This window comes from Eupeodes corollae, chromosome 1, assembly GCF_945859685.1.
Source record: "Eupeodes corollae chromosome 1, idEupCoro1.1, whole genome shotgun sequence".
Taxonomy (NCBI): domain Eukaryota; kingdom Metazoa; phylum Arthropoda; class Insecta; order Diptera; family Syrphidae; genus Eupeodes; species Eupeodes corollae.
The window spans coordinates 28779240-28805644 of record NC_079147.1 but is presented as its reverse complement, the minus strand read 5'-3'; the positions used below and the strand labels follow the sequence as shown (position 1 = coordinate 28805644).

Below are 26405 nucleotides of genomic sequence, written 5' to 3'. Positions count from 1 at the left end.
GAACAGCTGAAATTTGTTTTTATTTTTTGACAGCTTTCTCAATACAGCTATCCAACCCGTTCAACAAGGTATCCAAAAATCCACCTATCCAAGATACGCTATCCAACACGAGATTGAACGCAGCCAATGACTCTTTGATTTATTCAAAAATGGCATAAATCATTGTTTTTAAGTGATACCAAAGTAGAAGAAAAAAGTTCAATGAAAATGAAATCTTACATAGACGGAAAAGTATAAACCAATAAATTTCATCGTCAAAAAATGACAGTCAACTATATGATTTAAGCCGATTAAACCCTTGATTTTATTGATAAATCTTTCAACAAAAATAAAAGAGTTTCGATTGTAAAACTAACATCGTTGATAAAATAAAATAGTTGAAATCGTAAACTTCCATTTTCTAAAATTTCATACGTCTTTTAGAAATATCAACAAAAGCTGTTCGTGGTTTTTAGTTTAAAGTGATTCAAAGCTAATCTGCAAATTCCTAAATAAAAATATTTGCATAGTCATGATGTTATCCGTTCAAAGGTCTTTCATTATTTTTTAATCTTTGAAGCGTACAATTAACTTGAATAAGTACACACAATAATTATAACTTTTTTAATTTATAATAAATCAAAAAATACCATACCGATGTGTAGTTAAACCACTTCGAGCACGTTCTAGTCTACTGTTACGTTATAAAAATTATAAACAAATACAAATAAAAACAATTAACCCAAAATGGGAAAGTACACATGGACATTTTAAAAAATTGCATGTCGTATTAGACTTTAAATTTTATCAGCACTCACACGAAATCCAAATGTTTATTAGCTTAACTTAACGTTAACTTTTTATATTAGTTGTTTGTAGGTGGTTTAAAAATAACTTTGGATTTTTTTAGTATAAAGTTATAATGGTTGTTTGTCCGATAACGGAGCAATAAATAAGTCTGCAATTAATAATAATCTTTAATTTTTTGTATTGTTATAGAGACTTAAAATTCTTTCTTGGTTCAATGATGGGGGTTATTATATCGGTCAATTGTTTATTTAGCAAACCACAATTAAATCTTTTATGATCCGTCTAATTACATTAAATGGTGGCACAACAGCTCGTAGTGAACTAGGACCTAATGACTTACAACTCTCAACTATTCCTGTGTGCGATATATGAGCAGTGTCGTAACTACGATATTAAAATTGTCCTGGGCGATTTAAATGCCAAGCTAGGAAGAGAAGACATCTTTGGTGGAATAATCGGGAAGAACAGCCTGCACGACAACACTTCCGACAACGGATTCAGGCTCATAGATTTTGCTGAGGGGCGAAACGTCATGGTAGCCCAGTACGCGTTTTCCACACCTCAACATTCACAAAGGAACTTGGAGTTCTCCAGATCAATCTACCGTCAACCAGATTGACCATATTGCGATCGACGCCAGACACGCTTCCAGCATGATGGATGTCCGAACTTTCCGAGGTGCTAACATCGACTCGGACCACTACCTCGTTGTAGCCAAGGTAGCACTTCGGGTTTTAAGACCCAAGGCAAAACGAGGAGGTGCTGGGAGAAGGTACAATGTCGAACGGCTACAAACGCCGGAGATCGCCAAATCCTTTTCCGACCGAGGTACAAGTAAATTCTCTCGAAGTTCTCTGCCGCCAACACAATGTATCGAAAACCAGTGGCAACATTGCCAAGATGCAATCAGAGAAGCGGCCTCTGATGTGCTGGGTTTCAAGCAGCCAGCAACAACGAACCCCTGGTTTGATGAGGAATGTCGGCAGGCAAATGCAGCCAAACAACAGGCGCGCAAAGCGGCGCTGCATAAAAGGGCGAGAGCTGCTCATGAGCTCTATGAGCAGAATAGGCAAGGGGAACACCGACTTCTCAGAAGGAAAAAGATAGGTTTAAAAGCAGGAATGAAGTTCGAAAGATTTATGAACAGGTGAAACGAAATTCAGAGGTACATAAACCTAGAACCGAAGGCTGCAAAGACGAAAGTAGATACATCACAGAGAAACCGCAATCAATGCTGAGGATATGGAAGGACCACTTCTACAGACTGTATAACGGCGACGACGATCTGAATTCCGCTGTCAGGCAGGATGATCCATTCAACATAGACGACGAAAGCCAACAATACCGTCCTACCGACTTAGACGAAGTAAAGATTGCCATATCTAAGCTGAAGTCTAAAAAAAGCCGATGGAGCTCGGATGGCTTGAATGCCGAGCTCTTTAAAGCAGCTGGAGGAAAGTTGGTTAGGAACATGCACCAACTTATCTGTAAGATATGGTCAGAAGAAAGCATGCCCGATGAATGGAACCTAAGTATTGTTTGCCCGATCCTGAAAAAACCTGGAAAACCCCAAGAACACCAAATCGACACCCACCATCTTTTCATCGATTTCAAGGCCGCATATGACAACATCTACAGGGACGAGCTGTATAGAGACATGTCTAGTTTTGGCATCCCTGCCAAACTCGTCGGTTTGTCTAGGATGACCATGGAGAATTCATGCTGCTCCATAAAGGTTGTAAACAACTTAACAGAACCTTTAGTTGTCAAAAAAGGTTTTAGACAAGGTGATGCGCTGTCATGTAATTTTTTTAACATCGTGCTTGTAAGAATAGTGCAGAGCTCACACGTCAACACTAAAGGCACTATCTTTCAAAAGTATGACCAATTACTAGCATATGCTGATGACATTGACATAATCGGAAGAACTCAGCGTTATGTCAATGGAGCTTTTGTGAGTATTGAGGCAGAGGCGGCAAAAATGGGTTTAACGGTTAATGAGGGCAAAACAAAGTACATTCTGTAATCAAGAAAGGACATACAACACCGACGTCTTGGTCAAAACGTCACCATCGACAGACGTAACTTTGAGGTAGTCAAGGATTCGTCTACCTAGGCTCCGCTGTAAACGCAGAAAACAACACAAGCGCTGAGATCCAACGCAGAATAACTCTTGCTTACCGCTGTTTCTTTAGGCTAAGAAAGCAATTGATTGTTAAAGTTCTCTCTCGAGGGACCAAAGTGTCGCTTTATAAGACCCTCATCATCCCCGTCCTGCTATACGGTGCAGAAGCATGGACTATGACAAAAGTGGATGAAAGCACATTGGGTCCGTTTGAGAGAAAAGTTCTTCGTGTGATGTACCGTCCCGTATGCATCGAAGGGGAGTGGAGGACAAGATGGAACGACGAGCTGTACGGACTGTACAGCAATGTAGACTTAGCCAGAAGGGTAAAAGTCCAACGACTAAGATGGCTGGGTCACGTAGAGCGCATGGAAACCAATGCTCCGGCCCGGAAAGTCTTCGAATCCACACCCACAGGACAGCGCAGTAGAGGAAGATTGCGGATCAGGTGGCGCGCACAAGTCGAAAGCCATTTAGCTAGGGACCGGGCTAGACGGAGAAGCGTGTTGGGTGAGGTCCTAGTTCACACAGGACTGTAGCGCCACCTCAAGTAAGTAAGTAAGATCAACGCGATCTGTGTTTCCGAAACGTGGTTCTCTGCATCTGTGCAAGATGCAAATTACTCTCTTAGCAGATATAGGATTTTCCGGTCTGATAGGTGCAACCACGGAGGAGGTGTTGCTATATATGTCAGGGAAAACCTTTCCTCTAAGAAGTTATACTATTCGTCACCCCGCTCTTTTTGCGAGTATTTGATTTTGAAGGTTAAAGGAAGTGAAGGTAATATTCTCTTGGGAACCATCTATAGACCTAATAGGCATATCGATTTGGAACAAATCTATAGGGTTATTGAAGAAATTACTGCTATCTCTTCAAAAATTATCGTATGCGGTGACTTTTACAGCGAACAATTAACTGACAAAAGGTTAATTCAAAACATGAGATCCTTTGACTTGTACTAAGTCAACATTACTCAACCAACCCATTTTTCTCAGTCATCTTGTACGCTATTAGATCATTACTATGTGAGTGAAATCGATCGAGAACTGTTATATGATCAGCTCGAAACTTTTTTTGACCTATGATTTCAATTCAAGTGTAAACCAAGTGATTTCTAGAATTCAGTTTAGAGATTTTAAGAATATCAATAAAACACATCTTAAAAATGATATAAACATGACAGCATGGAATGACATTTTCCTTATGCCTTCACCAGATGGCCAAGTCGAGTTTTTAAACACAAGTCCTAGTATTTTATTTAATCAACACGTTCCATTGAAAACATGAACTAGGATTCGCGAAAATAAACAATGGTTTACTAGTAGGATTAAAGACCTTATAAATCAGCGTGATCTAGCATACCGACGACGTTGGAAACGTTTTCGTGTTAACGAGCTCAGTGATTTGTACAAATCACTCCGAAATAAAGTAGTTCAAGAGGTTAGACGCGCTAAAGTACAATTCTACTCTAGCGTCTAGATTTAAGGTCCGATGGTCGTAAACTATGGAACAACCTCCGCCAGCTAGGAATAGGTAAACAAAGAAATAATTTTCCAGCTGCAATGAATATAAATGAGCTAAAGAGTTTCTACACCTTCTACAGACACTTTGTTCAGTTTCGAATGTGTGACCGCCTAAGACGTAGTTGAAAGTTGCATGAGTATAAAGTCCAATGCCACTGGTGCTGATGATTCGAACCCAATTTTCATTAAAGCTATTCTTCCATTGCTTCTACCTGACTTTACACATGTAATGAATACAATCCTGACCACTAGCATTTTCCCGCATCTATGGAAAAAAGCCAAAAAATAATACCTATCCCCAAAAACTCGCTTTGTTATGAATTTTGACCGATTTCAATACTTCCTTTTTTATCTAAAGTATGTGAAAGGATAATGCAAAACCAATTAAGCAGCTTCATCAGTCGCAACAACCTTTTATTCAATGTTCAATCGGGTTTCCGTTCACACCATAGCTGTATTACGGCACTAACTAAAATAATCGAAGCCATAAGGACTGAACTCAATATTGACAAAGTAACGTCCTACTAGACTTTTCAAAAGCATTCGACCTGATGAATCACTCGATACTTCTGAATAAGCACAAGTTCAACATATTTTCAGAAGCTATTAAATTGCTTTCTTCCTTTTTGAATGATAGAAAGCAAGCCGTTTTCTTAAATGAAAATCTCTCTGATTTTCTTCCGATTCAAAAAGGAGTTCCTCAAGGATCAATTTTATCCCCTCTTCTACTTTCATTATATGTGAATGAAATTGGTTTCATTATAAATGAAGTAACAAAACATTTTTATGCCGATGACATTCAAATTTACAAAGCTGTCCTTTGGGTTAATTGAAGACTGCGTTTTCACCCTGAACTAGAAAAGATATCTTACTGGGCGTCTGCAATGGGTTAAATCTCAACCCAAGCAAATGCAAATGCTTGGTTATACCAAGAAAAGAATTGGATCCCAAATTTTAAACGAGAGCCCATTAGAATTCGTAAATTCCAGTAAGAATCTAGGTGTAATCTTCGATAGAACATTGACCTGGAATGATCACATCAACCAATTGATAGGTAAAACTTATGGAACATTTAGAACGCTGTGGACTGCCCAAAACATCACTCTATTTAAAACCACTCCACTCATAAAGAAAGTGATGTAAGTTACACTTATTATGTCAATATTTGGGCCAATGAAATGATATCAATTTTGACATTTGTAACTTAGTTAAATTGTCAAAAGATCAAAAAGCATGATAATAGAGTGGGCAGGTTCAGACGACATAAGGGACTTGAAGTTAAGGCAAGTTTCTACTATCTGATTGGCTATCTGCCAAAAAATGCCTTTCCAATTAAGGAAACTTTATTGGAAATTTGTCAAGAAAGTTAGTCAAGAAAAATCTACCTTACAATTAAATCAAGTTTATTTATGTCAAAATTAAAGCTGATCATGGTTTTTCATTCAACTGAAAGCTGAAGTTCATAACACAGTGATTTATATTTAAATGAACAATTGTAGTTGAAGTTTCCTATTAAAACATATTTTGTCATGCTCAATCTTAAACTTAGTCTACATGATTAGAAGATATCCAATAGTAGCCGACTTTTCACAAACAAATTTAACCAATTTTTTTAGCAACCATATAAACACACAATTTTATCTGTCAAAAGTGACAGAAAGAAAATTACCTGACTTTATCTCAATCGTTCGAACTCGTCTAATAATTGGACGATAATCCACTAAATCTTCCTTACCAAACAACACCATTTACTCACCTGATTGGATGATATTGGAAGACTTTTGACAGTTCGGCCAATATTGGAAGGTCTTTTAACTGTGTATACTAAGCTTTAGACTTTAGTTCTGTTATTTGAATGTAGCATCACAAAGCGCGAACACAAGTAGGTACAGAACATAAAAAAAATGCCTGCAAAAACTTTCATTGGTTGGGTAGAGGGTTAAGTATTGTATTCTGTGAGTTTACAGTTTATTCTATTGCAAAATTAAAGAAACAGTCCTATTTATGACATAAAGTGTGTATGCATAAGTGTTATTTTGTTAAAAGAAAACAATCTACAATAATTATTGTTTTATTAATTCATTTGAGACGTTTTGAAACAACTGTTGATACATAAAATATTGCTTTCCAAAGTACTGCAGTCTGCAAAAGCATTCATTTTAAGCGAGCAACAGTCACATTCAACACTTGTTTTAGTTGTTTAGACAATTAAAATGTCAAACAAAGACTTTTTAGGTGAATGTGTCATCATTTTATAAGTTTTCGTTTACTTTTTTAAACAAGAAAGTTGTTAACGATTAGTCATTAAAAAGTTCGTTGTGTTCTAAAAATGCAAAAGCATTTTTGTATAAAAAAAGGTATATTCATAGTCCATAAAAGAGATCTTGACAGTTGACAGCTGTTTTGTGAATAATCTTTACTCAAAAGTAGAGTGAACAAACGTTAATGACCTTCTTTCTTTCTTTTCTTTCTTACTTAATGAACATTATAATGACAGAACCCGAAAAATAAGTTTAGGATAGATTGGAAGTGTTTTCTTGACATTTACTCAACCCTTTAAAATGCCAGACTATAACTTTCACTAAAAAACTAATCAGTAACGTATTTGACTACTGTATATCACAGCAAAAACTCTGTCGTGTCTCCACATTTAAAGATTTAGGTGTACATTTCTGTTCCAACTTAGAGTTTACACATCACATTAATGTTATTGTTAATAAAGCAAGTTCTATGCTTGGTTTTATAAAACGCTGGGCAAAGGAGTTCAATGATCCCTATGTTACCCTTTCTTTGTATAATTGCCATGTTCGTCCTCATCTTGAATATGCTTCGCAGGTATGGACTCCCTATTACGAAATTCATAGAAAACGTATTGAATCAATTCAACATAATTTCATTCGCTTTGCTCTAAAAGGTCTTCCTTGGGAAGATCCCTATGATCTGCCTCCCTATGAACATCGTATTCTACTTCTTCAAATGCAATCTCTCCATCAAAGGCGTGTTAATAATGACTTAGTATTTTTTCATCAACTCATTAATGGTGAAATTGATGCACCTTATTTGCTATCTTGTGTACATTTGAATTACCGGGGCGGAACTCATCACCTGCGCACGTTTGATTTTATACATATTGACTTCCATAGAACTAACTATGGCAAGAATGAAGCTTTAAGTCGAATGAGCATTTTATATAACTTAAACTGTTCATCGATAGATTTAAATTTAAATAAGGTGGGATTAAAATCATTGTTTAGAACCAGTGCTCCACTATCGTAATTTTTTGTTCTGTAATAGTTAAATGCTAATTTTGTTTTGTATTTTGTGCGTGTGTTAGGCTATATTTGTATTATTTTTTACTAACAACTAACACATGCACTTATGATGAGCCTCTGATCGTAGTTTGACGCTTGCTATAAGCTTACTACTTTCTGAAATTCTGAAGTGTAAAAAAAGAAAGAAATGTCAAAATTCACATTTGCTATTTTGTGAATGATCTAAACTGAAAAGTGGAGTGAACACACGTTGTAATAAACATTTTGACCTTCTTTCGGTTTTTTATAGCTCACGTTTGATTTAATAAATAAACATTATAATGACAGAACCCAAAAAATGAGTTTCGGATAGATTCGAGGACATTTGTTATATGAAAGAAATGTCAAAATTCATATTTGATTCTCTTCCAGAACAAAAACAAAAATAGTGAAAAGTTCAAGAACGTTTAACTAATCATCGTTATCACTGACGAAACAAAATCTTGTAGAACTTTATTTTAAGTGTATACGAGTCTTATTTTGTAAGCACACTTTATTATTATTTTTTTTCTTTTCTATTTATTCTACCTATTAACATCCGAAAGAGAAAAATAGAATATAAAAAAAGAGAATTCATTGTTAGTTTAAGTTCAAAGATGAATACAACTTTATGCTTGGAGATAAAGATTCAAAGAGATTTGTTAACCTTGATGTTGAACAGATCTAAGTTTCTGTTAAGGTGTTATGTGTGAAAATCATAGGCGAAGCAAAGCAAACCTCTCGTCTTGTCATGTTTTTATCTTGGCACAAGCCCCTGATTTGGATTAAATGAATCGCAGCCGGCTAAATGAATATGGTCGACTGGCGGTCGATAAAAGTAGCTTAAGTTAAAATTAAAACATTTAAACGAAGTTTTAATTTATTCAAAGATTTCACATTGGACTTAATTTGTGCTTTATTATTATTTTGACGTTATACATTGTTCCCAAAAATTGTCAGGTTAAGAAGACGAAATAAGTGATTTGTAGGTAGGAAAATTTTCTAGTTTTTGATTGGCCAGATGCCAAAAAATTGCCTAGCATTAAGATAACTTTATTGGAAAGTTGACTGGAAAGTTATTATAGAAAAATCTAAGTGCCACTCATTATGTTCATGGTAGACATGTGCATGTGCATTCAAGAGGACACAAGCGTCCACAGGTTTTTCTCAAAACCCACCTCTGTCTATCAACTCCTACTCTCACCTCCCCGCGGTGAACATCGGGTGCCTAGTACCTCAACTGGAGATTGGGTTCTTACACCAGTGGAAAGTTGTTGGGGGTAGCAAACGAGAGTTTAAACGAAGGCACCTTTCCTTATCCAGACGGCAGCGGATGAATTCTCGAGATAAAATCAACTTAATGAACACCTTATAGGGCTTCTTCGACATATTCGGTTAAAATAAGGATCTGGCCCTCCAGGTTGGGGGTTTTGCCGTCGGGAAGACTTCCTATCCACGTACAAAATACTTTAGTTGCGAAGCACCAACAAGCCTCGGATACGGACGGATTCACTGTTGACAAACCACGCAAACGAAATAAGGACAACGAACTTCGGATCTGTACGTGGTCCCTTAACAGAGTGCAGGCGAATAATTAGGGGAAGCCCTAAACTGCTGCAAGGCAGTTATTACTGTCATCCATGAAGTGCGGTGGGATGGACCGGGCAAACGCAAACTAAAAGACTGCGATATCTACTACGGCGACTGCTACCGAGAACAAAGACAGCGTCTATTTGGGTGTAGATTTGTTGTTAGAACTAGACTCAGGAATCAAGGATAAATTTGCCAACATAAGCCTAATATGCGCGCATGCCCCAACAGAGGAGAAAGATGAAGACACCTAAGACATATTCTTCGAGCTCTTGGACAAGACATATGAGCAGTGCCCTGGCTATGACATTAAAATTGTCTTAGGAGATTTTAATGCCAAGCTAGGAAGAGAAGACATCTTTGGTGGCATAATCGGGAGATACAGCCTGCACGAAACTACCTCCGACAACGGATTCAGGCTGGTTGATTTAGCTGCGGGGCGAGACGTTGTGGTAGCTAGTACGCAGTTCACATATCTCAATATCTACAAGGCGACATGGAAATCTCCTGATCAATCAACCGTCAACCAGATTGACAACATTGCGATCGACGCACGACACTTCTCCAGCATCCAGGATATCCGAACATTCCGAGGGGCCAACATTGACTCAGACAACTACCTCGTTGTAGCCAAGGTACAGATATCCCGATCCAAGCCAAAACTGTGAGAAGATTCGACGTTGGACGGCTACAATCACAAGAGACTAACATGTCCTTTTCCGATCAAGTCTCTAATAACCTCTTAAGGAGTCCTATGCTGCCTGCATTAAGCATTGAAAACCAGTGAGTGGTAATATTGCCTTGCAGCCATCAGAGATGCCGCCTCTGAAGTGCTAGATTTCACACGGCCACCACAGCGAACCCCCTGTTTTGACAACCAATGCCAGCAAGCGCAAGCAGTGAAACAACAGGCATACAAAACGGCGCTGCACAGGAGGACCAGAGCTGCTCGAGAGCTTTACGAGCGGAAGAGGAGAGAGGAACACCGGCTTCTCAGATGGAAAAAAAGAGATCATGAGAAGCGCGCGATCGAGCAGATAGAGGGATGTCACAACAGGAATGAGGTTCGTAAATTTTACCAAAAGGTAAAAAAACCTCCCAAGGGTACAAGCCACGAACCGAAGCCTGTAAGGACGATTAGGGAAACATCGTAGTGGAACCGCATTCTATGTTTAGAATATAAAATACCACTTCTAGAAATTATATAACGGCAATGACGAATCGAACTCCGCTGTAAGGGAGATAGAACCACTCAACGTAGGCGACGCAGATCAACAATTCCGCCTACTCGACGATGACTTGGTATTGAGCATTCACCAACTCATCTGCAAAATATGCTCGGAAGAAAGCATGCCCGATGAGTAGAATCTCAGCATACTGTGACCGATACATAAGAAAGGAGACCCTCTAAATTGCGCCAACTACAGAGGCATCAGTCTCCTTAACATTGCATATAAGATCCTCTCTGCCGTATTATGTGAACGCCTGAAGCCGTTCGTCAACAACCTTAAAGGTCCTTATCAGTGTGGCTTCAGACCAGGAAAGTCCACTATCGACCAAAAAAAAACCAAGGAACTTCAAATCGATAGCCACCATCTCTTTATCGATTTTAAAGCCGCGTATGACAGCGTTCATAGGGAAGAGCTCTACAGAGCAAAGTCTAGTTTTGGCATCCCTTTCAAACTTATCCGTTTTTGCGGAATGATGATGGAGAATGCACGCTGCTCTATCTAGGTCGGAAAAGATCTTACCGATGCATTTGATGTCAAAAAAGGGTTTAGACAAGGCGATGCGACTTTTTCAACATCGTTTTGGAAACTCAACCGTCAACACTAGAGGCACAATCTTGTAAAGGTCCATCCAATGACTCGGATACGCAGATGGTATTGACATAATTGGAAGATCAAAGCGTGATGTGAGTGGAGCGTTTTTGAGCATTGCGACGGAAGCGAAGAAGATGGGTTTAGTGGTCAATGAGGGCAAGACCAAGTATATGCTGTCATCAAAAAAGGACACTGAACAACGACGTCTTGGACAAAACGTCACCATGGACAGCTATAACTTTGAGGTAGTTAAGGACTTTGTTTACCTAGGCACCGCTACAAACACAGACAACGACACCAGCGCTGAAATCAAACGAAGAATAACTCTTGCAAATCGTTGCTTCTTTGGACTTAGAAGGCAATTGAGAAGTAAAGTCCTTTATCGAGCATCTAAAATCACCATCTATAAGACACTCATCATCCCGGTTCTCATTTATGGCGCTGAGGCCTGGACCCTGTCAAAGAAAGATGAGAGCGGCTTAGTATGCTTCGAGAGAAAAATTCTCCGGGTGATTTTTGGTCCCGTACGCATAGATGGAAAATGGAGGAGAAGATATAACGATAACTGTACGGGCTGTACAGCGACACTGACCTAGTTAGCAGAATTAAAGTCCAACGGCTAAGATGGCTAGGTAGTGTAGAGCGGATGGACATCAACGCTCCAGCCCGGAACGTCTTCGAATCCAATCCCGAGGGACGACGCAGTAGAGGAAGACCGCGACTCAGGTGGCGCACCCAGGTGGGAGAGGACCTCAACCAACTTGGCGTGCGAAACTGGAGACAGCTAGGGACCGAGCTGACTGGATACGCATGTTGGTTGAGGCCCAGGTCCACCCCAAACTGTAGCGGCAACTTAAGTAAGTAAGTAACTGCCTATCAAGCATGTCAAAATGAAAGCTGATTATGATATTTCATTCAACTGAAAGCTTAACTCTGTAATGTATTTATTTTCTGCACAATGGTACTTAATGTTTTGTTTAAAAAGTTTCGTTGTCAAACTGAAACAGGAATAAGTAATATTTCTTCGTGTCATAAAGCTTTTTTTATAGACAACAATGGTATTTGACAAAATCAACTGCAGTTTATGACATTTGAAAAACTAACTATAACTTCCTTGATAAAAGCTTACGTCCAAAGAATGTAGTTGATTGCAAATGAAGTTCCTTATGTTGTCGGAAGTTAACAAGCCCAATGTCTGCCCCACTTCCAAGTGAGAACGATTTCAAGGAAGTCAAATCTAAACACATGATTCAATGAAAATGAAATTAAACAAAATAATGGTTCTTTACAAAATTTTACATCAATAACGAGTTTTAAAGTTATTTTTAAAGACGAGAAAAAAGAAAATTTTACATGGTTCGGATGAAAAATAATGTATGTATGTTACATAATACAAAAACAACAAGCCAAATTTCTGGGCATGGGAAAAATACTGTAGGACAAAAACAATTGTCTATTTCAGCATTTAAAGTATATTATATACTTGCAACAGAATATTTTTAGAATACAAATTCAAATATTTTCATTACGCATCAAACTTTGGCTAAACATTTTTAGACAATAATATGTTTCAATATTTTGTGTTTTTAAGGGCCAAGTGACTTTTTTCATTAACGGTCATCACTCATCAGAATAGTGGCAACAGTGGATGAATAATTTTCGGAAAAAATCATATTCAGCGATGAAGCACATTTTCACCACACTCGATTCCTCAACAAGCAGAATTGTAGCATTTGATAATTTTAGGTATTGGCCGGCGCACACAGGTACATTTTCCCAAATTCATGGCCAAAACTTGTAACTGTTTGATCAGTAGATGCTTTCAAAGTAGAAACTTTTAATCAGCTAGTGCAGTAGCAAGTTTGGTTTCTTATAAGAAGTAGTTTTCTTTGTTTTTATTTAATTTTTTTTGGCGATTTTCAAAATAATTTAACATGGATTCTGTTGCTAGTGGTATGTTAAAAAAAGATACTGACACTTTTTTGCAATATTTTAAGTCCAAAGTAAATTTTCAAGCTTTTTTAGAGAATGTGTTTGAGCAGTAAAAATAAACATTTTTTTTTCTTTAATAATGAAAAAGTTAAGTTGATTTGCATTTTTCTGTAATAAAAATAGTGTTAAAAAATAGTTAAATGTGTCCTCTATGAGAAACAATCAATAAAACATTGCGGGTTTTTTCGACTTTTTAAAATATTGGCTTTACAAGATGTGGGGGACGTTGATTTTTTTTAATTAGATTTTTGACACAGGATCGCAATCAAGTTTAATTTTTCTTTCAAGAAATAAGCTTTTTGAATTTTTAAAAAGCTGTACGTCTCGTGATATAACAGAAAAAATATTTTTTGGTAGCAATTGTTGAAACCGAGACCAATATTGAAATTTCGGAGGAAATAAAGAAAAATCAACGAATTTTGCATATGAACATAGAAGAAGATGGCTGAGTGGTTCAAGAAATAACAACACCTTCTTGAAACAAAATATAAATTGGCAGCAATATGAAATTTCGTTTCCATGCAGAGTTCATGGCCTTGTTGGACGGCCTCAAATGGATTTTTCAGACCTAAGCGAACGGTCAAAGAGACGTAAAACAGAAGATTTACGTTCTAACTATAGTGCCGAAGAATTAAGCTATGCTGCGCAGATGAAACTTCGAGAAAGAGGGAAACTTGATTCCTCAAATGTAATAAAAAATATAATATTTTCAACTCCTTCACGTGCTGAAAAATACCAATGACCAAATGAGAACTTGGTTATAACTGAATCAGTCGTAGAATCACCTCTTCAAAGTTTATTGGATCACACAATTCGACGTTTGTTTCAAGGAATAAGAGATGTAATAGAAACATTGCATATTAATGAAATGTCTAACATTCACCTCATTTTCAAATGGGGCTGTGATGGAAGCTCAGGAATGAATGAATATAAACAACAATTTTCAGATCCGAATATTTCAGATGCTTATATTTTCTTAACATCTTTTGTTCCTATCCAGCTAGTGTCAGGTGACCCTGAGTCATATAGTAAAGTTATACTGTGGCAAAATCCTTGTCCATCATCCACAAGGTTCTGCAGACCAATACGACTTCAATTCGTCCACGAAACAACAGATGTAACTGTAAGAGAAGTCGATTACATCGAAAATCAAATATCTCTCTTAACTGAGACACTAATAGATCATATTAGCGGGAGTATTAAAGTAAAGCATAAAATGCTTCTTACAATGATAGACGGTAAGGTCTGTAATGCTATAACTGAAACCTCTTCAAATCAAATGTGTTATCTTTGTGGTCTAACATCAAAAGATTTCAATAGACTTGGTATTGAACAAGCAAATTCAAGACAAGTCAAAACTGAGGTTTGGGTTATCCTCCCTGCAAGCTTGGATATGGTTTTTTGAAAGTTTTTTAGTCCATGTCTCCTATAAACTGCCTATAGGACAATGGCAATCTCGTGGTGTAGAAAACAAGAGAAAAGTCGAAGAAAACAAGAAAAGGATTCAAGAAGATTCAGAAGCCGAATGGGACTGTTAGTGGACAAACCAAAACCAGGTTATGGAAGTACGAACGATGGCAACACCGCCCGTCGATTTTTCCATGATGCAGTTACTTCTTCGGATATAACAAACATAAATGAAAACATTATAAGTCGATTAAGGGTTGTTTTGTTAACAATATCCAGTGGATATCCAATACAAGTTGGTCGATTTAAGGAGTATTGTATTGATACAGCAAATATGTTTGTTCAACTGTACCCATGGTATAATATGCCCACAAGTGTACACACAATTTTAATACACAGCCCTGAAATTATATCGGAAGCTTTTCTTCCAATTCGACAGCTCGGCGAAGAAGCCCAAGAATCACGAAACAAAGATATAAAGCCTTTTCGAGAAAGTTTCTCAAGAAAGTTTTTGAGGCAGCAAAATATGGAAGATGTGTTTCATAATCTCTTGGTCTCTTCTGACCCATTAATAAGTGGTTTGAGAAAACTAAATCCTAAAACGAAAAATTCATTTCCCTCTGAAGTACTTCAGTTTTTTAAAGAACCAGACATTGAGCAAGCAGACTTATTCACAGTCTCATAAGTCATTGAATGTCACACTCAAGTTTATTTACGCGTTCGCTTTCGGGAGATATAAACGAACTTTTTATAGCCCGGATTGGAAGAGATGGATGTGAACGTTTTTTGGTTTCAAAAGGACGGTGCCACTTGGCACACAGATAGCTCTTTCGTGGGACCATTAGGTTAGTTGTATATTATAAAGGGTGATTTTTTTGAGGTTAGGATTTTCATGCATTAGTATTTGACAGATCACGCGGGATTTCAGACATGGTGTCAAAGAGAAAGATGCTCAGTATGCTTTGACATTTCATCATGAATAGACTTACTAACGAGCAACGCTTGCAAATCATTGAATTTTATTACCAAAATCAGTGTTCGGTTCGAAATGTGTTTCGCGCTTTACGTCCGATTTATGGTCTACATAATCGACCAAGTGAGCAAACAATTAATGCGATTGTGACCAAGTTTCGCACTCAGTTTACTTTATTGGACATTAAACCAACCACACGAATGCGTACAGTGCGTACAGAAGAGAATATTGAGTCTGTTTCTGAGAGTGTTGCTGAAGACCGTGAAATGTCGATTCGTCGCCGTTCGCAGCAATTGGGTTTGTGTTATTCGACCACATGGAAGATTTTACGCAAAGATCTTGGTGTAAAACCGTATAAAATACAGCTCGTGCAAGAACTGAAGCCGAAAATCAGAAAATCATTTTTTTTATCGACAAATTTTGTTCAGCGATGAGGCTCATTTCTGGTTGAATGGCTACGTAAATAAGCAAAATTGCCGCATTTGGAGTGAAGAGCAACCAGAAGCCGTTCAAGAACTGCCCATGCATCCCGAAAAAATGCACTGTTTGGTGTGGTTTGTACGCTGGTGGAATCATTGGACCGTATTTTTTCAAAGATGCTGTTGGACGCAACGTTACGGTGAATGGCAATCGCTATCGTTCAATGCTAACAAACTTTTTGTTGCCAAAAATGGAAGAACTGAACTTGGTTGACATGGGGTTTCAACAAGATGGCGCTACATGCCACACAGCTCGCGATTCTATGGCCATTTTGAATGAAAACTTCGGAGAACAATTCATCTCAAGGAATGGACCGGTAAGTTGGCCACCAAGATCATGCGATTTGACGCCTTTAGACTATTTTTTGTGGGGCTACGTCAAGTCTAAAGTCTACACAAATAAGCCAGCAACTATTCCAGCTTTGGAAGACAACATTTCCGAAGAAATTCGGGCTATTCCGGCCGAAATGCTCGAAAAAGTTACCCAAAATTGGACTTTCCGAATGGACCACCTAAGACGCAGCCGCGGTCAACATTTAAATGAAATTATCTTTAAAAAGTAAATGTCATGGACCAATCTAACGTTTCAAATAAAGAATCGATAAATTTTGCAAATTTTATCCGTTTTTTTTTTTAAAAAAGTTCTCAAGCTCTTAAAAAATCACCGTTTATATAATTAGGCTAGTTTTATGAATTTTTGTCTAGCTTTAAGATAGGTTTAAGAATAAACTAATAAAAATGAATTTAAAAAAAAATTAAAAAAAAAAAAACAGATAGCTCTTTTGCGCAACAAATTCAATGGCCTTGTTATTTCACGTGCTGGCGAAGTCAATTTGATGCCAAGATCATGTGAATTAATACCGTTGGACTTCTTTTCTTGGAGTTATTTAAAAGCCAGCAACAATTCAAGAGCTGAAGGATGAGATAATTCGGCACATTATTAAAGGCAAAGACCTTAATTATGCATCAGCGTCATCGAAAATTGGACCATCGGATGGAGGTGTAACGCCGAGGTCGTAGCGGCCATTTGGACAATATTTTGTACCATACACAATTGAACCATACCAAAATTATCATAATAAAAAGAAATGACAATAATTTTGTAAATGATTCGTGTTTTATTCAAAATCAACATCGGCCCTTAAAATTTAACACGAATTTACATACACAATACTTAAAATTTGAAGGGTTTCCAATACAAAAATTAAGACACGCAACATTATTACCAAACAGTATCGTACAACGGAGTTCTGAAAAACAGTATTCCCACCGCTTTCAATTACCAAATTGAAATATTAGACTTGTCACAACTAAACCGATGGTTTCTTTTTTAAGAACCCAATAATCGGCCTTAAAAGGAATATTTTATAGTAGAAAAGAAATCTTTGAACTAATCCTCTAAATAGAAATAAACACACATGAAATTTCGTAAGACCCAGCAAAGAATTCAAGTAGCATAGTATTACTATGTAAACACCTATAAATCATATTTGTTTAAAATTCCGAAACAATTTTGTGTATACAAAAACAAACAACATCGAAACAGATGCTTTTGAACACTTTCAACTTCAATATTTTCAAATAGGTATCGTATCAAAAAAATTGGATATTCAAAAAGATGTTAAGCCCAAGTCAAAATCACTTCCATGCATAACTTTAAACAAATGACATAGGTATACCAATACACAGTTTTGTTTATAACTTACAACAAGCTTTTATTTACCTTGACTCTTTGTGGCATGTTGCATAGAATAAAACAAACTATTTAAAAACAACCACATTTAATACCAGGTAAAAAACAAACTCAATTCATATCCCATATTCAGCGACTTATTGTAAATTATGTCCAACAAAGTCTTAAAAACAGATAACACCAGTTAAAGGTGATTCAGTCTTTGATATCTACAGACCACTAAAAGTTTGATTGATAATTTTAATTAAAAAATACTTACAAATAGTTGATCGATAGACGGTATTAATCCACATATTTTTATGAGCGCATTTCTCTATAATTTGTGTTCTTTATTTTTTATCAAACGATCAAACAGAAAAAGATAAAATTTATATAAAAGTCGTACAGCACAGTTTTAATTATTAACAACAATAAACTCTCTAATCGAACTTATTTAGTTTTTTTTAAATAAAAGTAAAAATATATTAAACACGAGAGACAAAAATTGATTAACTGAGGTTGAACTTGGCCGAAGCTTGCGGTTGAATGAACAACTTCAGACTGATTGGTTTGGTGGTGTGGTGTTAAATGCGATTACTAAGTCGGGGCTTGAGTCTTGAGTCACAACTCTCGAGTTGAGAGAGTTATAGCCTTAGTTAGCTGTTGTAGAAAAATGTTTTAAAGCATTCAGCAACTGGAGCAAGCACAATGTCATCAAGAAGAAAGGAGAGTTTTAATAACGTTTTTTGTTGTTGTTGTAACAGAAAAATAAAATGCAATACACGTGTTGCATGAAAAAGCCCGGCAGCAGCGGCTCGTCGATGTGGCATGACGGTAGCGGTAGCTTATCAACGATGATCTGATTAAAGTATTTTTTGTTTTGGCAGGTGATGTTGGTTTGTACGTAAGTCGGGGACTTGTGGGAATACGCGTTAAATTGAGCTACTAACCCAGGAGCGTAACAATTCTTTTCCTTACTCAGTAAATAGGGGGGGTTAATAAAAACACAATAATTTGGTCAAGACAAAATTATTAGAAAAAAAAGTTATAGGCATTTTCATAAAAATTGAGGGTTATATTTAAATAATTTTATTTTTAAGTAAAACCTTAACTTTTTATTTTGAATGAAATATTATTATTAACTACATATGTACATTATAAAATTAAATAAATAAATAGATAAATACATAAAAAAAGAGGCTGGGATGGGACCCACACTGATAACTTCCCATCCCCTCTGTCGATTTGTCTTGCTTAAAAGTTTGTCTATCAATTTTTACCAAATTTGCTTATTATTTTTTGTAGATTTTATTTTTTATGAAAAAAACGGACTGTTGGATTTTTATATAAAAATTACTGAATATTGAAAACAATTTTTTCTCTGAAATAAAATAAGTTTGAAGCCAATATTTTTAATTTTTGAAAAGCTATTTGAGTCGAAAGTAAATTTTTACCAAGTTTTAGTATTGTTTTTTTTAAAGTCTTATTTTTTGTAAAAAAAACTGTCAATTCGATTTATTTCAAAATTTTATCGAATGTTGAAAACAATATTTCTTACAAGATAAAATTAGTTTAAAGCCAATATCTACAATTTTTGAAAAGATATTTAAGTCGAAAATCAATTTTTACCAACTTTTATACATTTTTTTTAGGTTTTTATTTTTTGTAAAAAAAACTGTCAATTCGATTTTTCTCAAAATTTTTCAGTATTATGAAATCAATATTACTTATAAGATAAAATAAGTTTAAAGCCTAAATTTCAAGTTTTTGAAAAGATATTTGAATCGATATTCAATTTTTACCAACTTTGAATAATGTTTTTTTAGATTTTTATTTTTTATAAAAAAAACTGTGAATTCGATTTTTCTCAAAATTTTATCAAATGTCAAAAATATTATTCTTTGTTGCACAAAATTGTTTTGGAGAAGAAATCATATTTTAGTCGTAAAATTTTGGAGGTGACAATTTTTTTTTTAAAGTTTTTTTGATTTTTAAAAAACCGTTAAATGGAATTTTTTTAAATATACTTCTTTCATATCACGTTAAAATATATTTTATAAAATTTAATTCAAGTCTCTAGCGTTTTTGGTTCGTAAGATATTGAGGGTTAACCAAAATTTTCACCTTTTTTTTTAAACTGCTATGGTAAAAAAACCACCTACGCAATTTTCTTGAGAGCCCTTTCTGCATCTTTCTGCCTTATTATCTGTATAACAAAATTTATTTGAAGTCGATATCTCTTCTGGATCTTGAGCTATGGAGGACGAAAAAAACGTCGCGAACGTATGGACGCACGAACGTACGTACACACGCACGCACAGACATCTTTCTAAAAATCTTTTATTTCGACTCTAGAGACCTTGAAACGTCGAGAAATGTCAAAATTTTCAATTTGACAAATCGGACCCATTACAATAACTTCCTATGGGAAGTTAAAAATAAAAACAATTATGAAGTAGTGATTGTAAAATGCTAAAATGAAGTTTTTAGCGTCTACGCTGATTGGAAGTATTTTCGTTTTTGTCTGCGGCCTTAAACCTGTTATTATTGGATCTGAAGAAATGAGTATATGATGCATCACATCTTCATTAGTCGCAAACCTGCGGTAAGACTCCTGATGAATTTCATTCTCCTGAGCATCTCTAATATGGCGATATCATTGTTGGTTCTCCATGCTTTAAACGCAAATTGTAAGCATCATGGAGGATAGGTTAGGTTATAGTAGCTGTCCAAGATTGAAAAGGACACACTTAGGCCAGTTTATTGGCCCATTGTGATACCACATGAATCTTGAGGCTTCCTCCTAAGCTCAATGGAACCAGCTTGAGTCCCTTACAAACGTGAGAGGCTGATTATACCGATATGATTTAGATCGTTAAAGAAGAATAGTCCTAGGTAATTCTTGCGTTTTCGAGCTAGAGCAGGGCATGTGCAGAGAAGATGAAGAACCGTTTCTTCCTCGGTTTCTGACACGTGGTGATGTTGTTCCACCTGGTGCCTGCCCTCCTCGCAGCGTCTTGCGTTAGCAACAGTTTGGCAACAGTTGCCAAACGTGGTAGGATGGGCTATACTGTACCGTTCCTGGCGAGTTCATCTGCCTTACAGTTACCTGGAATGCCTCTGAATGCAAAGGTGAATATTAAACTGTTGCGCCATCTCCATTAGAGATGATCGACAGTTATGGACTGTTATAGAGTAGTTTGTAGTGACAGAGTATAGAGATTTGATAGCGGCCTGGCTGTCAGAGAAAATACGGATATCAGATGTTGATATCACGTTTTCTTTGATCCAAGACAAGACTTCCTTAATCGCCAAAAGTTCCGACTGGAACACGCTACAATGATTGGAAAGGCGGAATGAGAGACTTAATTTCAGTCGTTCAGAGTACACACCTCCACTAACCCTTTCTTTGGTTTTTGAGCCATCTGTGTAAAAATGGATTGACTTATCCTCCAAGAATGTCCTATCCTCCCAAAAAGATTTGGTAGGTATAGAAATCTGGAAATTTCTGTCGAATTGTAGTTGAGGGATGGTGTAGTCTGTATGCTTTGGGATTGATTCTAAGTACCTCAGAATTACGGAGTGGCCAATATTATTGTTAGTCAACTGCGACGAAGCATTGAGGCGAATAGCAGAGCTTGCAGCTATTTGTTTGCTAAATATGTCAAGAGGTTTAAGGTAGAGCAAGGTGTCCCTGTCCAGTGCCGCAGACGGGGACGTGCGAAGCGATCTGCTTATACATAGGCAGGCTGAACTTGGACTTTATCATGGAGGATACACTCTATAAATTTTATCCTATTTTTAAAGCTTCCCTGTTTACAGCTTTGGTTCTTATATTTGTCAGGTTATTCATTCCAGAAGTTGTAGTTCCACATATGAAACAGGAAGAAGCTGCAGGAGTTTCTGTTACAGATTGGGCTGTCTTCCCTTCCAGCATTGTGAACATGAGTTTGTGTTTGATTGTAAACTGACGTTCGCCTATTTGAACTTTCGTTTGAGTTAAATTACTGATTTCAGTTTTTTTAACAAAAGAAAATTGTATGGGTCTGCAGCATCTTGTAGAGGATAATCGATTATCGTTGTTCCACACAATAATTTCCCTGTTATCCTCTAGTCATTTTAATTAGTACCAAAGATGGTATAAACATATTAGCTTCCGAGGTTTCTTAATTGTCAAATGTTTGACTGAATTGTGGTTGTCCAGAGGGACCATTACATCCCCATTAAGTGTACAGTGTTAAAGACTGTCCTTCAACTTTGGTTATCTCGGTCTTTTTGTAGTGGCACACTTTTCTGAACTTTCCGTAATGTTTATATCTAAAGGATAGCACTTTTTCTTTGCTTCGAGTAATTTAATATAAGGTGGAAAAACATCAAGTACTTCGTATTTAAAGGCATGCCCCAATACTTCATATTGGCGTTTCTATAATTCTGCTTGTATAAATAATGCAAGAGCGACTTATGGACATTTATTTTCAGTTTCAAGACGTCGCTACATCGCTGAATCTTGTCGAAATCACGGTGCAAGAGAATTCTAATAACCTCAACCTTTCGCAATTGCCTTTGTAAGGCTACCTATCAGATCGCTGGTGTAAATGCTGAAGAGAATCGGCGAATTCACCGCTCCCTGTTCAAGACCATTTCGAATTGAGAATGTTGTGGTAGAAGTTACATTGCCACTTTTGACAACAAACTTTCTACCATTAAGCCATCATAAATTATATACAACAATGGCTCGCTTATGCCAAGCCTGCTCAGTTTTAGGTAAAGACCCTCTAACCATACGGTGTCAAAGGCCTTTTCCAAATCGACCAGAACAGCACCTGTGCATTGTTGTTTTGATTTATTCCATTGGATTTTAGAAACGAGTTTAGACGCAGTATGAATTGTGTCATGACCCGCATTGAACCCCTTACTGTTTATCCGGAATTATTTTCTTGTCCGCAGCCCACTTAGTCAGAGCCCTATTGATGATCTTTTCGAAAACTTTGCTGATACTCGGAAGAAGATTTATCGACCGAAGATATGACGGGTTGAAGTTGTCCTTTCCCTTTTTCGGGAGATGATGAACCTCAGCGGTCTTTAAAAGCACTGGATAATATGCATTATTCAGTGCATTATTGAAGAGTGTGGTGTAAATGTCAATTACAGTCCAACGCACTTACCATCATGCCACGGGTACTACTGCCATCACTTTACATTTTGTTTATATTAAGGTCCATTCCATTTGAAGAGCACCATTCAAAATCTCTGTCAATATCATCCTGCAAAAACAGACATTCAGTTGGATTTGAAAAGCTTATATAGCCTCTTAAAGCTTAAAATTATCTGCAAAGATAAAGATTTTTGATTAGTGTAGATCTTCACCAAAGTCATTATTGGTCCAATATGACTGCCTTAAGGAATACTAGACCACACAAACATAATGTTAGAAACACAACAAACTGTGTACGGTTTCTTAAAAATGATTTAATCCAAGTTATGATCCACTCTGGAAATCCTGGAGATTGTCTGACGCTAGCAAATGTTTGCTAAGATCAGCGTAAAAGAGATCAGTTTATTTTGCATATTAATATTAATTTAATTCGTGAATTCCACGAGATTCGTTTGATCTAATTATCAAGTCAAGTCTACTTCTGTCAAAATGGCTGGTGATTATATTTTTTCGTTCAACCAATAATTTATTTTCTGCAAAACTTCATTTGGTGCTTTTTTATAGAAGAATTCTCCCAGGTAATTCTTGTACTGTACCATTCCTGGCGAGTTCATCCGTCTTACAATTTCCTGGATTGCCACTATGACCCGGCACCCAGCAAAAGTGCATATTAAACTGTTGTGTCATCTCCATTTGAGATGATCGAGAGTTTTAGACTGTTTTGGAATTTGTGAAAACTAGTAATTTTTTCAAGTTTAATAAACTCCAGACTCGGAACTTTAGTTCACTAACCTCCTGTTGATCGTGTCAAAACCAATCTGAACAATCTTCAAGCTTCAAATTCATCACGACTTGTATTTTGTATTGTTTATCCAAACCTTTTAACCGATCCGCACCTGTAGCTACGCGGTAAGAATTTTTTGACTGACGTACGTTTATTTTGAGAAGTTGTTTAATGGGTTTTTGGAACTTTCGACTGCAGACGAACAAGATTCATGACTGCCTTCCGATTTACAACAACCAATTAGTCTCTATCTCCCAGTAATTGCTCTCATCGACAAACGTTTGATGCATTCCAAAGGTATTCTCATATTACAGGAAGAAGGATTGAATCCGAAATTTTGACAGTACCTAGTAATTTTGTGTTCTTCTGAAAGTTTAAAAATCTGTATTTATTATTAGCAATATGGGGAAAAAATGAAATCACGTTTCTGTATAAACACGAGGGGCATGAGACAGTGCTCGAGACCTTGATAGGGGTTTGACATCTTTTTTTGTTTCGTTTCGTTAATGATCGATTGGAATTGCATCAGTTTGATTTTGTTTATCAAAAAAACAAAGAGTACCTACAACTTTAATTACGAGTTGTTTGGCAAAGAAGACTGACTTGGTTGAGTGATGGCTCATATGTATAATGAATGTAGTTCGAGAGTAATCAAAGACACATTATTTCTAGTTTAGCAGATAATAATATTAAAAGAGTGCATTGGTTTTGCTTTATTTTGTTTAATCAACGAAGTTGACAATTTTGTGATAAGGAAATGTTGTATTATTGTGTGAGGTCTTGGTATGTTATGAATTTTGTAGAGATAGCGTTGCAGAAAGGTCTGACAAGAACGAATTAATTAAATTTGTATATCATTTCAGTAATTAAACGGTATAGAAGTTTTTTTTAAATTGAGGGCGTTTTGTCGAACAAAAAATGATCCGATCTGGGTGAGATATTTTTGGTCTGGTGAGAAATTAAGAAGTTAGGTCTTTCCACCCCAAACCATACCGCCGAAAAATAAAATGGCATAGCGCCCAAAAAATGTATTTAAGATTTTTTTTTATTTTGTTTGAACAGTTTGGGAAATAATGCCAAACCTTTGGGCGTTAAAACTTTTTTGGGTTTTATGACATTCCAATTAAATGGGAGTGTTCGGTGTTACTGCCCCAGTTTCACACGCCAAGTTAGTTGAGGTCCTCTCCCACCTGGGTGCGCCACCTGATTCGCGGTCTTTCTCTACTGCGCCGTCCTTTGGGATTGGATTCCAAGACCTTCCGGGCTGGAGCGTTGATGTCCATCCGCTCTACATGACCTAGCCATCTAAGCCGTTGGACTTTAATTCTGCTAACTAGGTCAGTGTCGCTGTGGAGCCCGTACAGTTCGTCGTTATATCTTCTCCTCCATTCTCCATCTATGCGTACGGGACCAAAAATCACCCGAAGAATTTTTCTCTCGAAGCATCCTAAGACGCTCTCATCTTTCTTTGACAGGGTCCAGGCCTCAGCGCCATAAATGAGAACCGGGATGATGAGTGTCTTATAGATGGTAATTTTACATGCTCGAGAGAGGACTTTACTTCTAAATTGCCTTCTAAGTCCAAAGAAGCAGCGATTTGCAAGAGTTATTCTTCGTTTGATTTCAGCGCTGGTGTCGTTGTCTGCATTAATAGCGGTGCCTACGTAGACAAAGTCCCTAACTACCTCAAAGTTATAGCTGTCCATGGTGACGTTTTGTCCAAGACGTCGTCGCTCAGTGTCCTTCTTTGATGACACCATATACTTGGTCTTGCCCTCATTGACCACTAAACCCATCTTCTTCGCTTCCGTCGCAATGCTCAAGAACGCTCCACTCACATCACGCTTTGATCTTCCAATTATGTCAATATCATCTGCGTATCCGAGTAATTGGATGGACCTTTGGATGATTGTGCCTCTAGTGTTGACGGTTGAGTTTTGCACAATTCTTTCCAAAACGATGTTGAAGAAGTCGCATGACAGTGCATCGCCTTGTCTAAAACCTTTTTTGACATCAAATGCATCGGTAAGATCTTTTCCGACCTGGATAAAGCAGCGTGCATTCTCCATCATCATTCTGCACAAACGGATAAGTTTGACAGGGATGCCAAAACTAGACATTGCTCGGTAGAGCTCTTCCCTATAGATGCTGTCATACGCGGCTTTAAAATCGATAAAGAGATGGTGTGTATCGATTTGAAGCTCCTGGGTTTTTTCCAATATCTGCCGTAGTGTGAATATTTGGTCGATAGTGGACTTTCCTGGTCTGAAGCCACACTGATAGGGGCCAATCAGGTTGTTGACGAATGGCTTCAGACGTTCACATAATACGGCAGACAGGATCTTATACGCAATGTTAAGGAGACTGATGCCTCTGTAGTTGGCGCAGTTTAGAGGGTCTCCTTTCTTATCTATCGGGCACAGTATGCTGAGAATTCACTTATCGGGCATGCTTTCTTCCGACCATATTTTGCAGATGAGTTGGTGCATGCTCCGTACCAAGTCATCGCCTGCTGCTTTGAATAGTTCGGCAGCGATGCCGTCAGCTCCAGCAGCTTTGTTTGACTTAAGTTTAGATATAGCTATCTTCACTTCGTCAAGGTCGGGTAAGCGGAATTGTTGATCTGCGTCGCCGAGATTGAGTGGTTCTATCTCCCTTAAAGCGGAATTCGGTTCGTCATCGCCGTTATATAATTTGGAGAAGTGATCTTTCCATATTCTCAGCATCGACTATGGAAATAGCTGGAAATTAAGATTTTGCATAAAATCTTAAATGCGTCTAATAATATGGCCAGGGACTGTAT

General features: G+C 37.1%; 1 protein-coding gene across 3 annotated transcripts in view; it reads right to left on the bottom strand.

The window, feature by feature from the left end:
* Window positions 1–26405, bottom strand: part of LOC129943208 (cystinosin homolog) — a 110346-nt gene that overhangs the window by 68232 nt on the left and 15709 nt on the right. The window contains exon 1 of one of the 3 annotated variants that reach the window (XM_056052492.1): window positions 17944–18255. The exons of 1 other annotated variant lie outside the window; for it this stretch is intronic. The gene's annotated coding sequence lies outside the window, so the exon portion shown is untranslated. Of the gene's footprint in view, window positions 1–17943; window positions 18256–26405 lie in introns of those variants that run through there. One more of the 3 variants, XM_056052497.1, reaches the window with a different exon arrangement.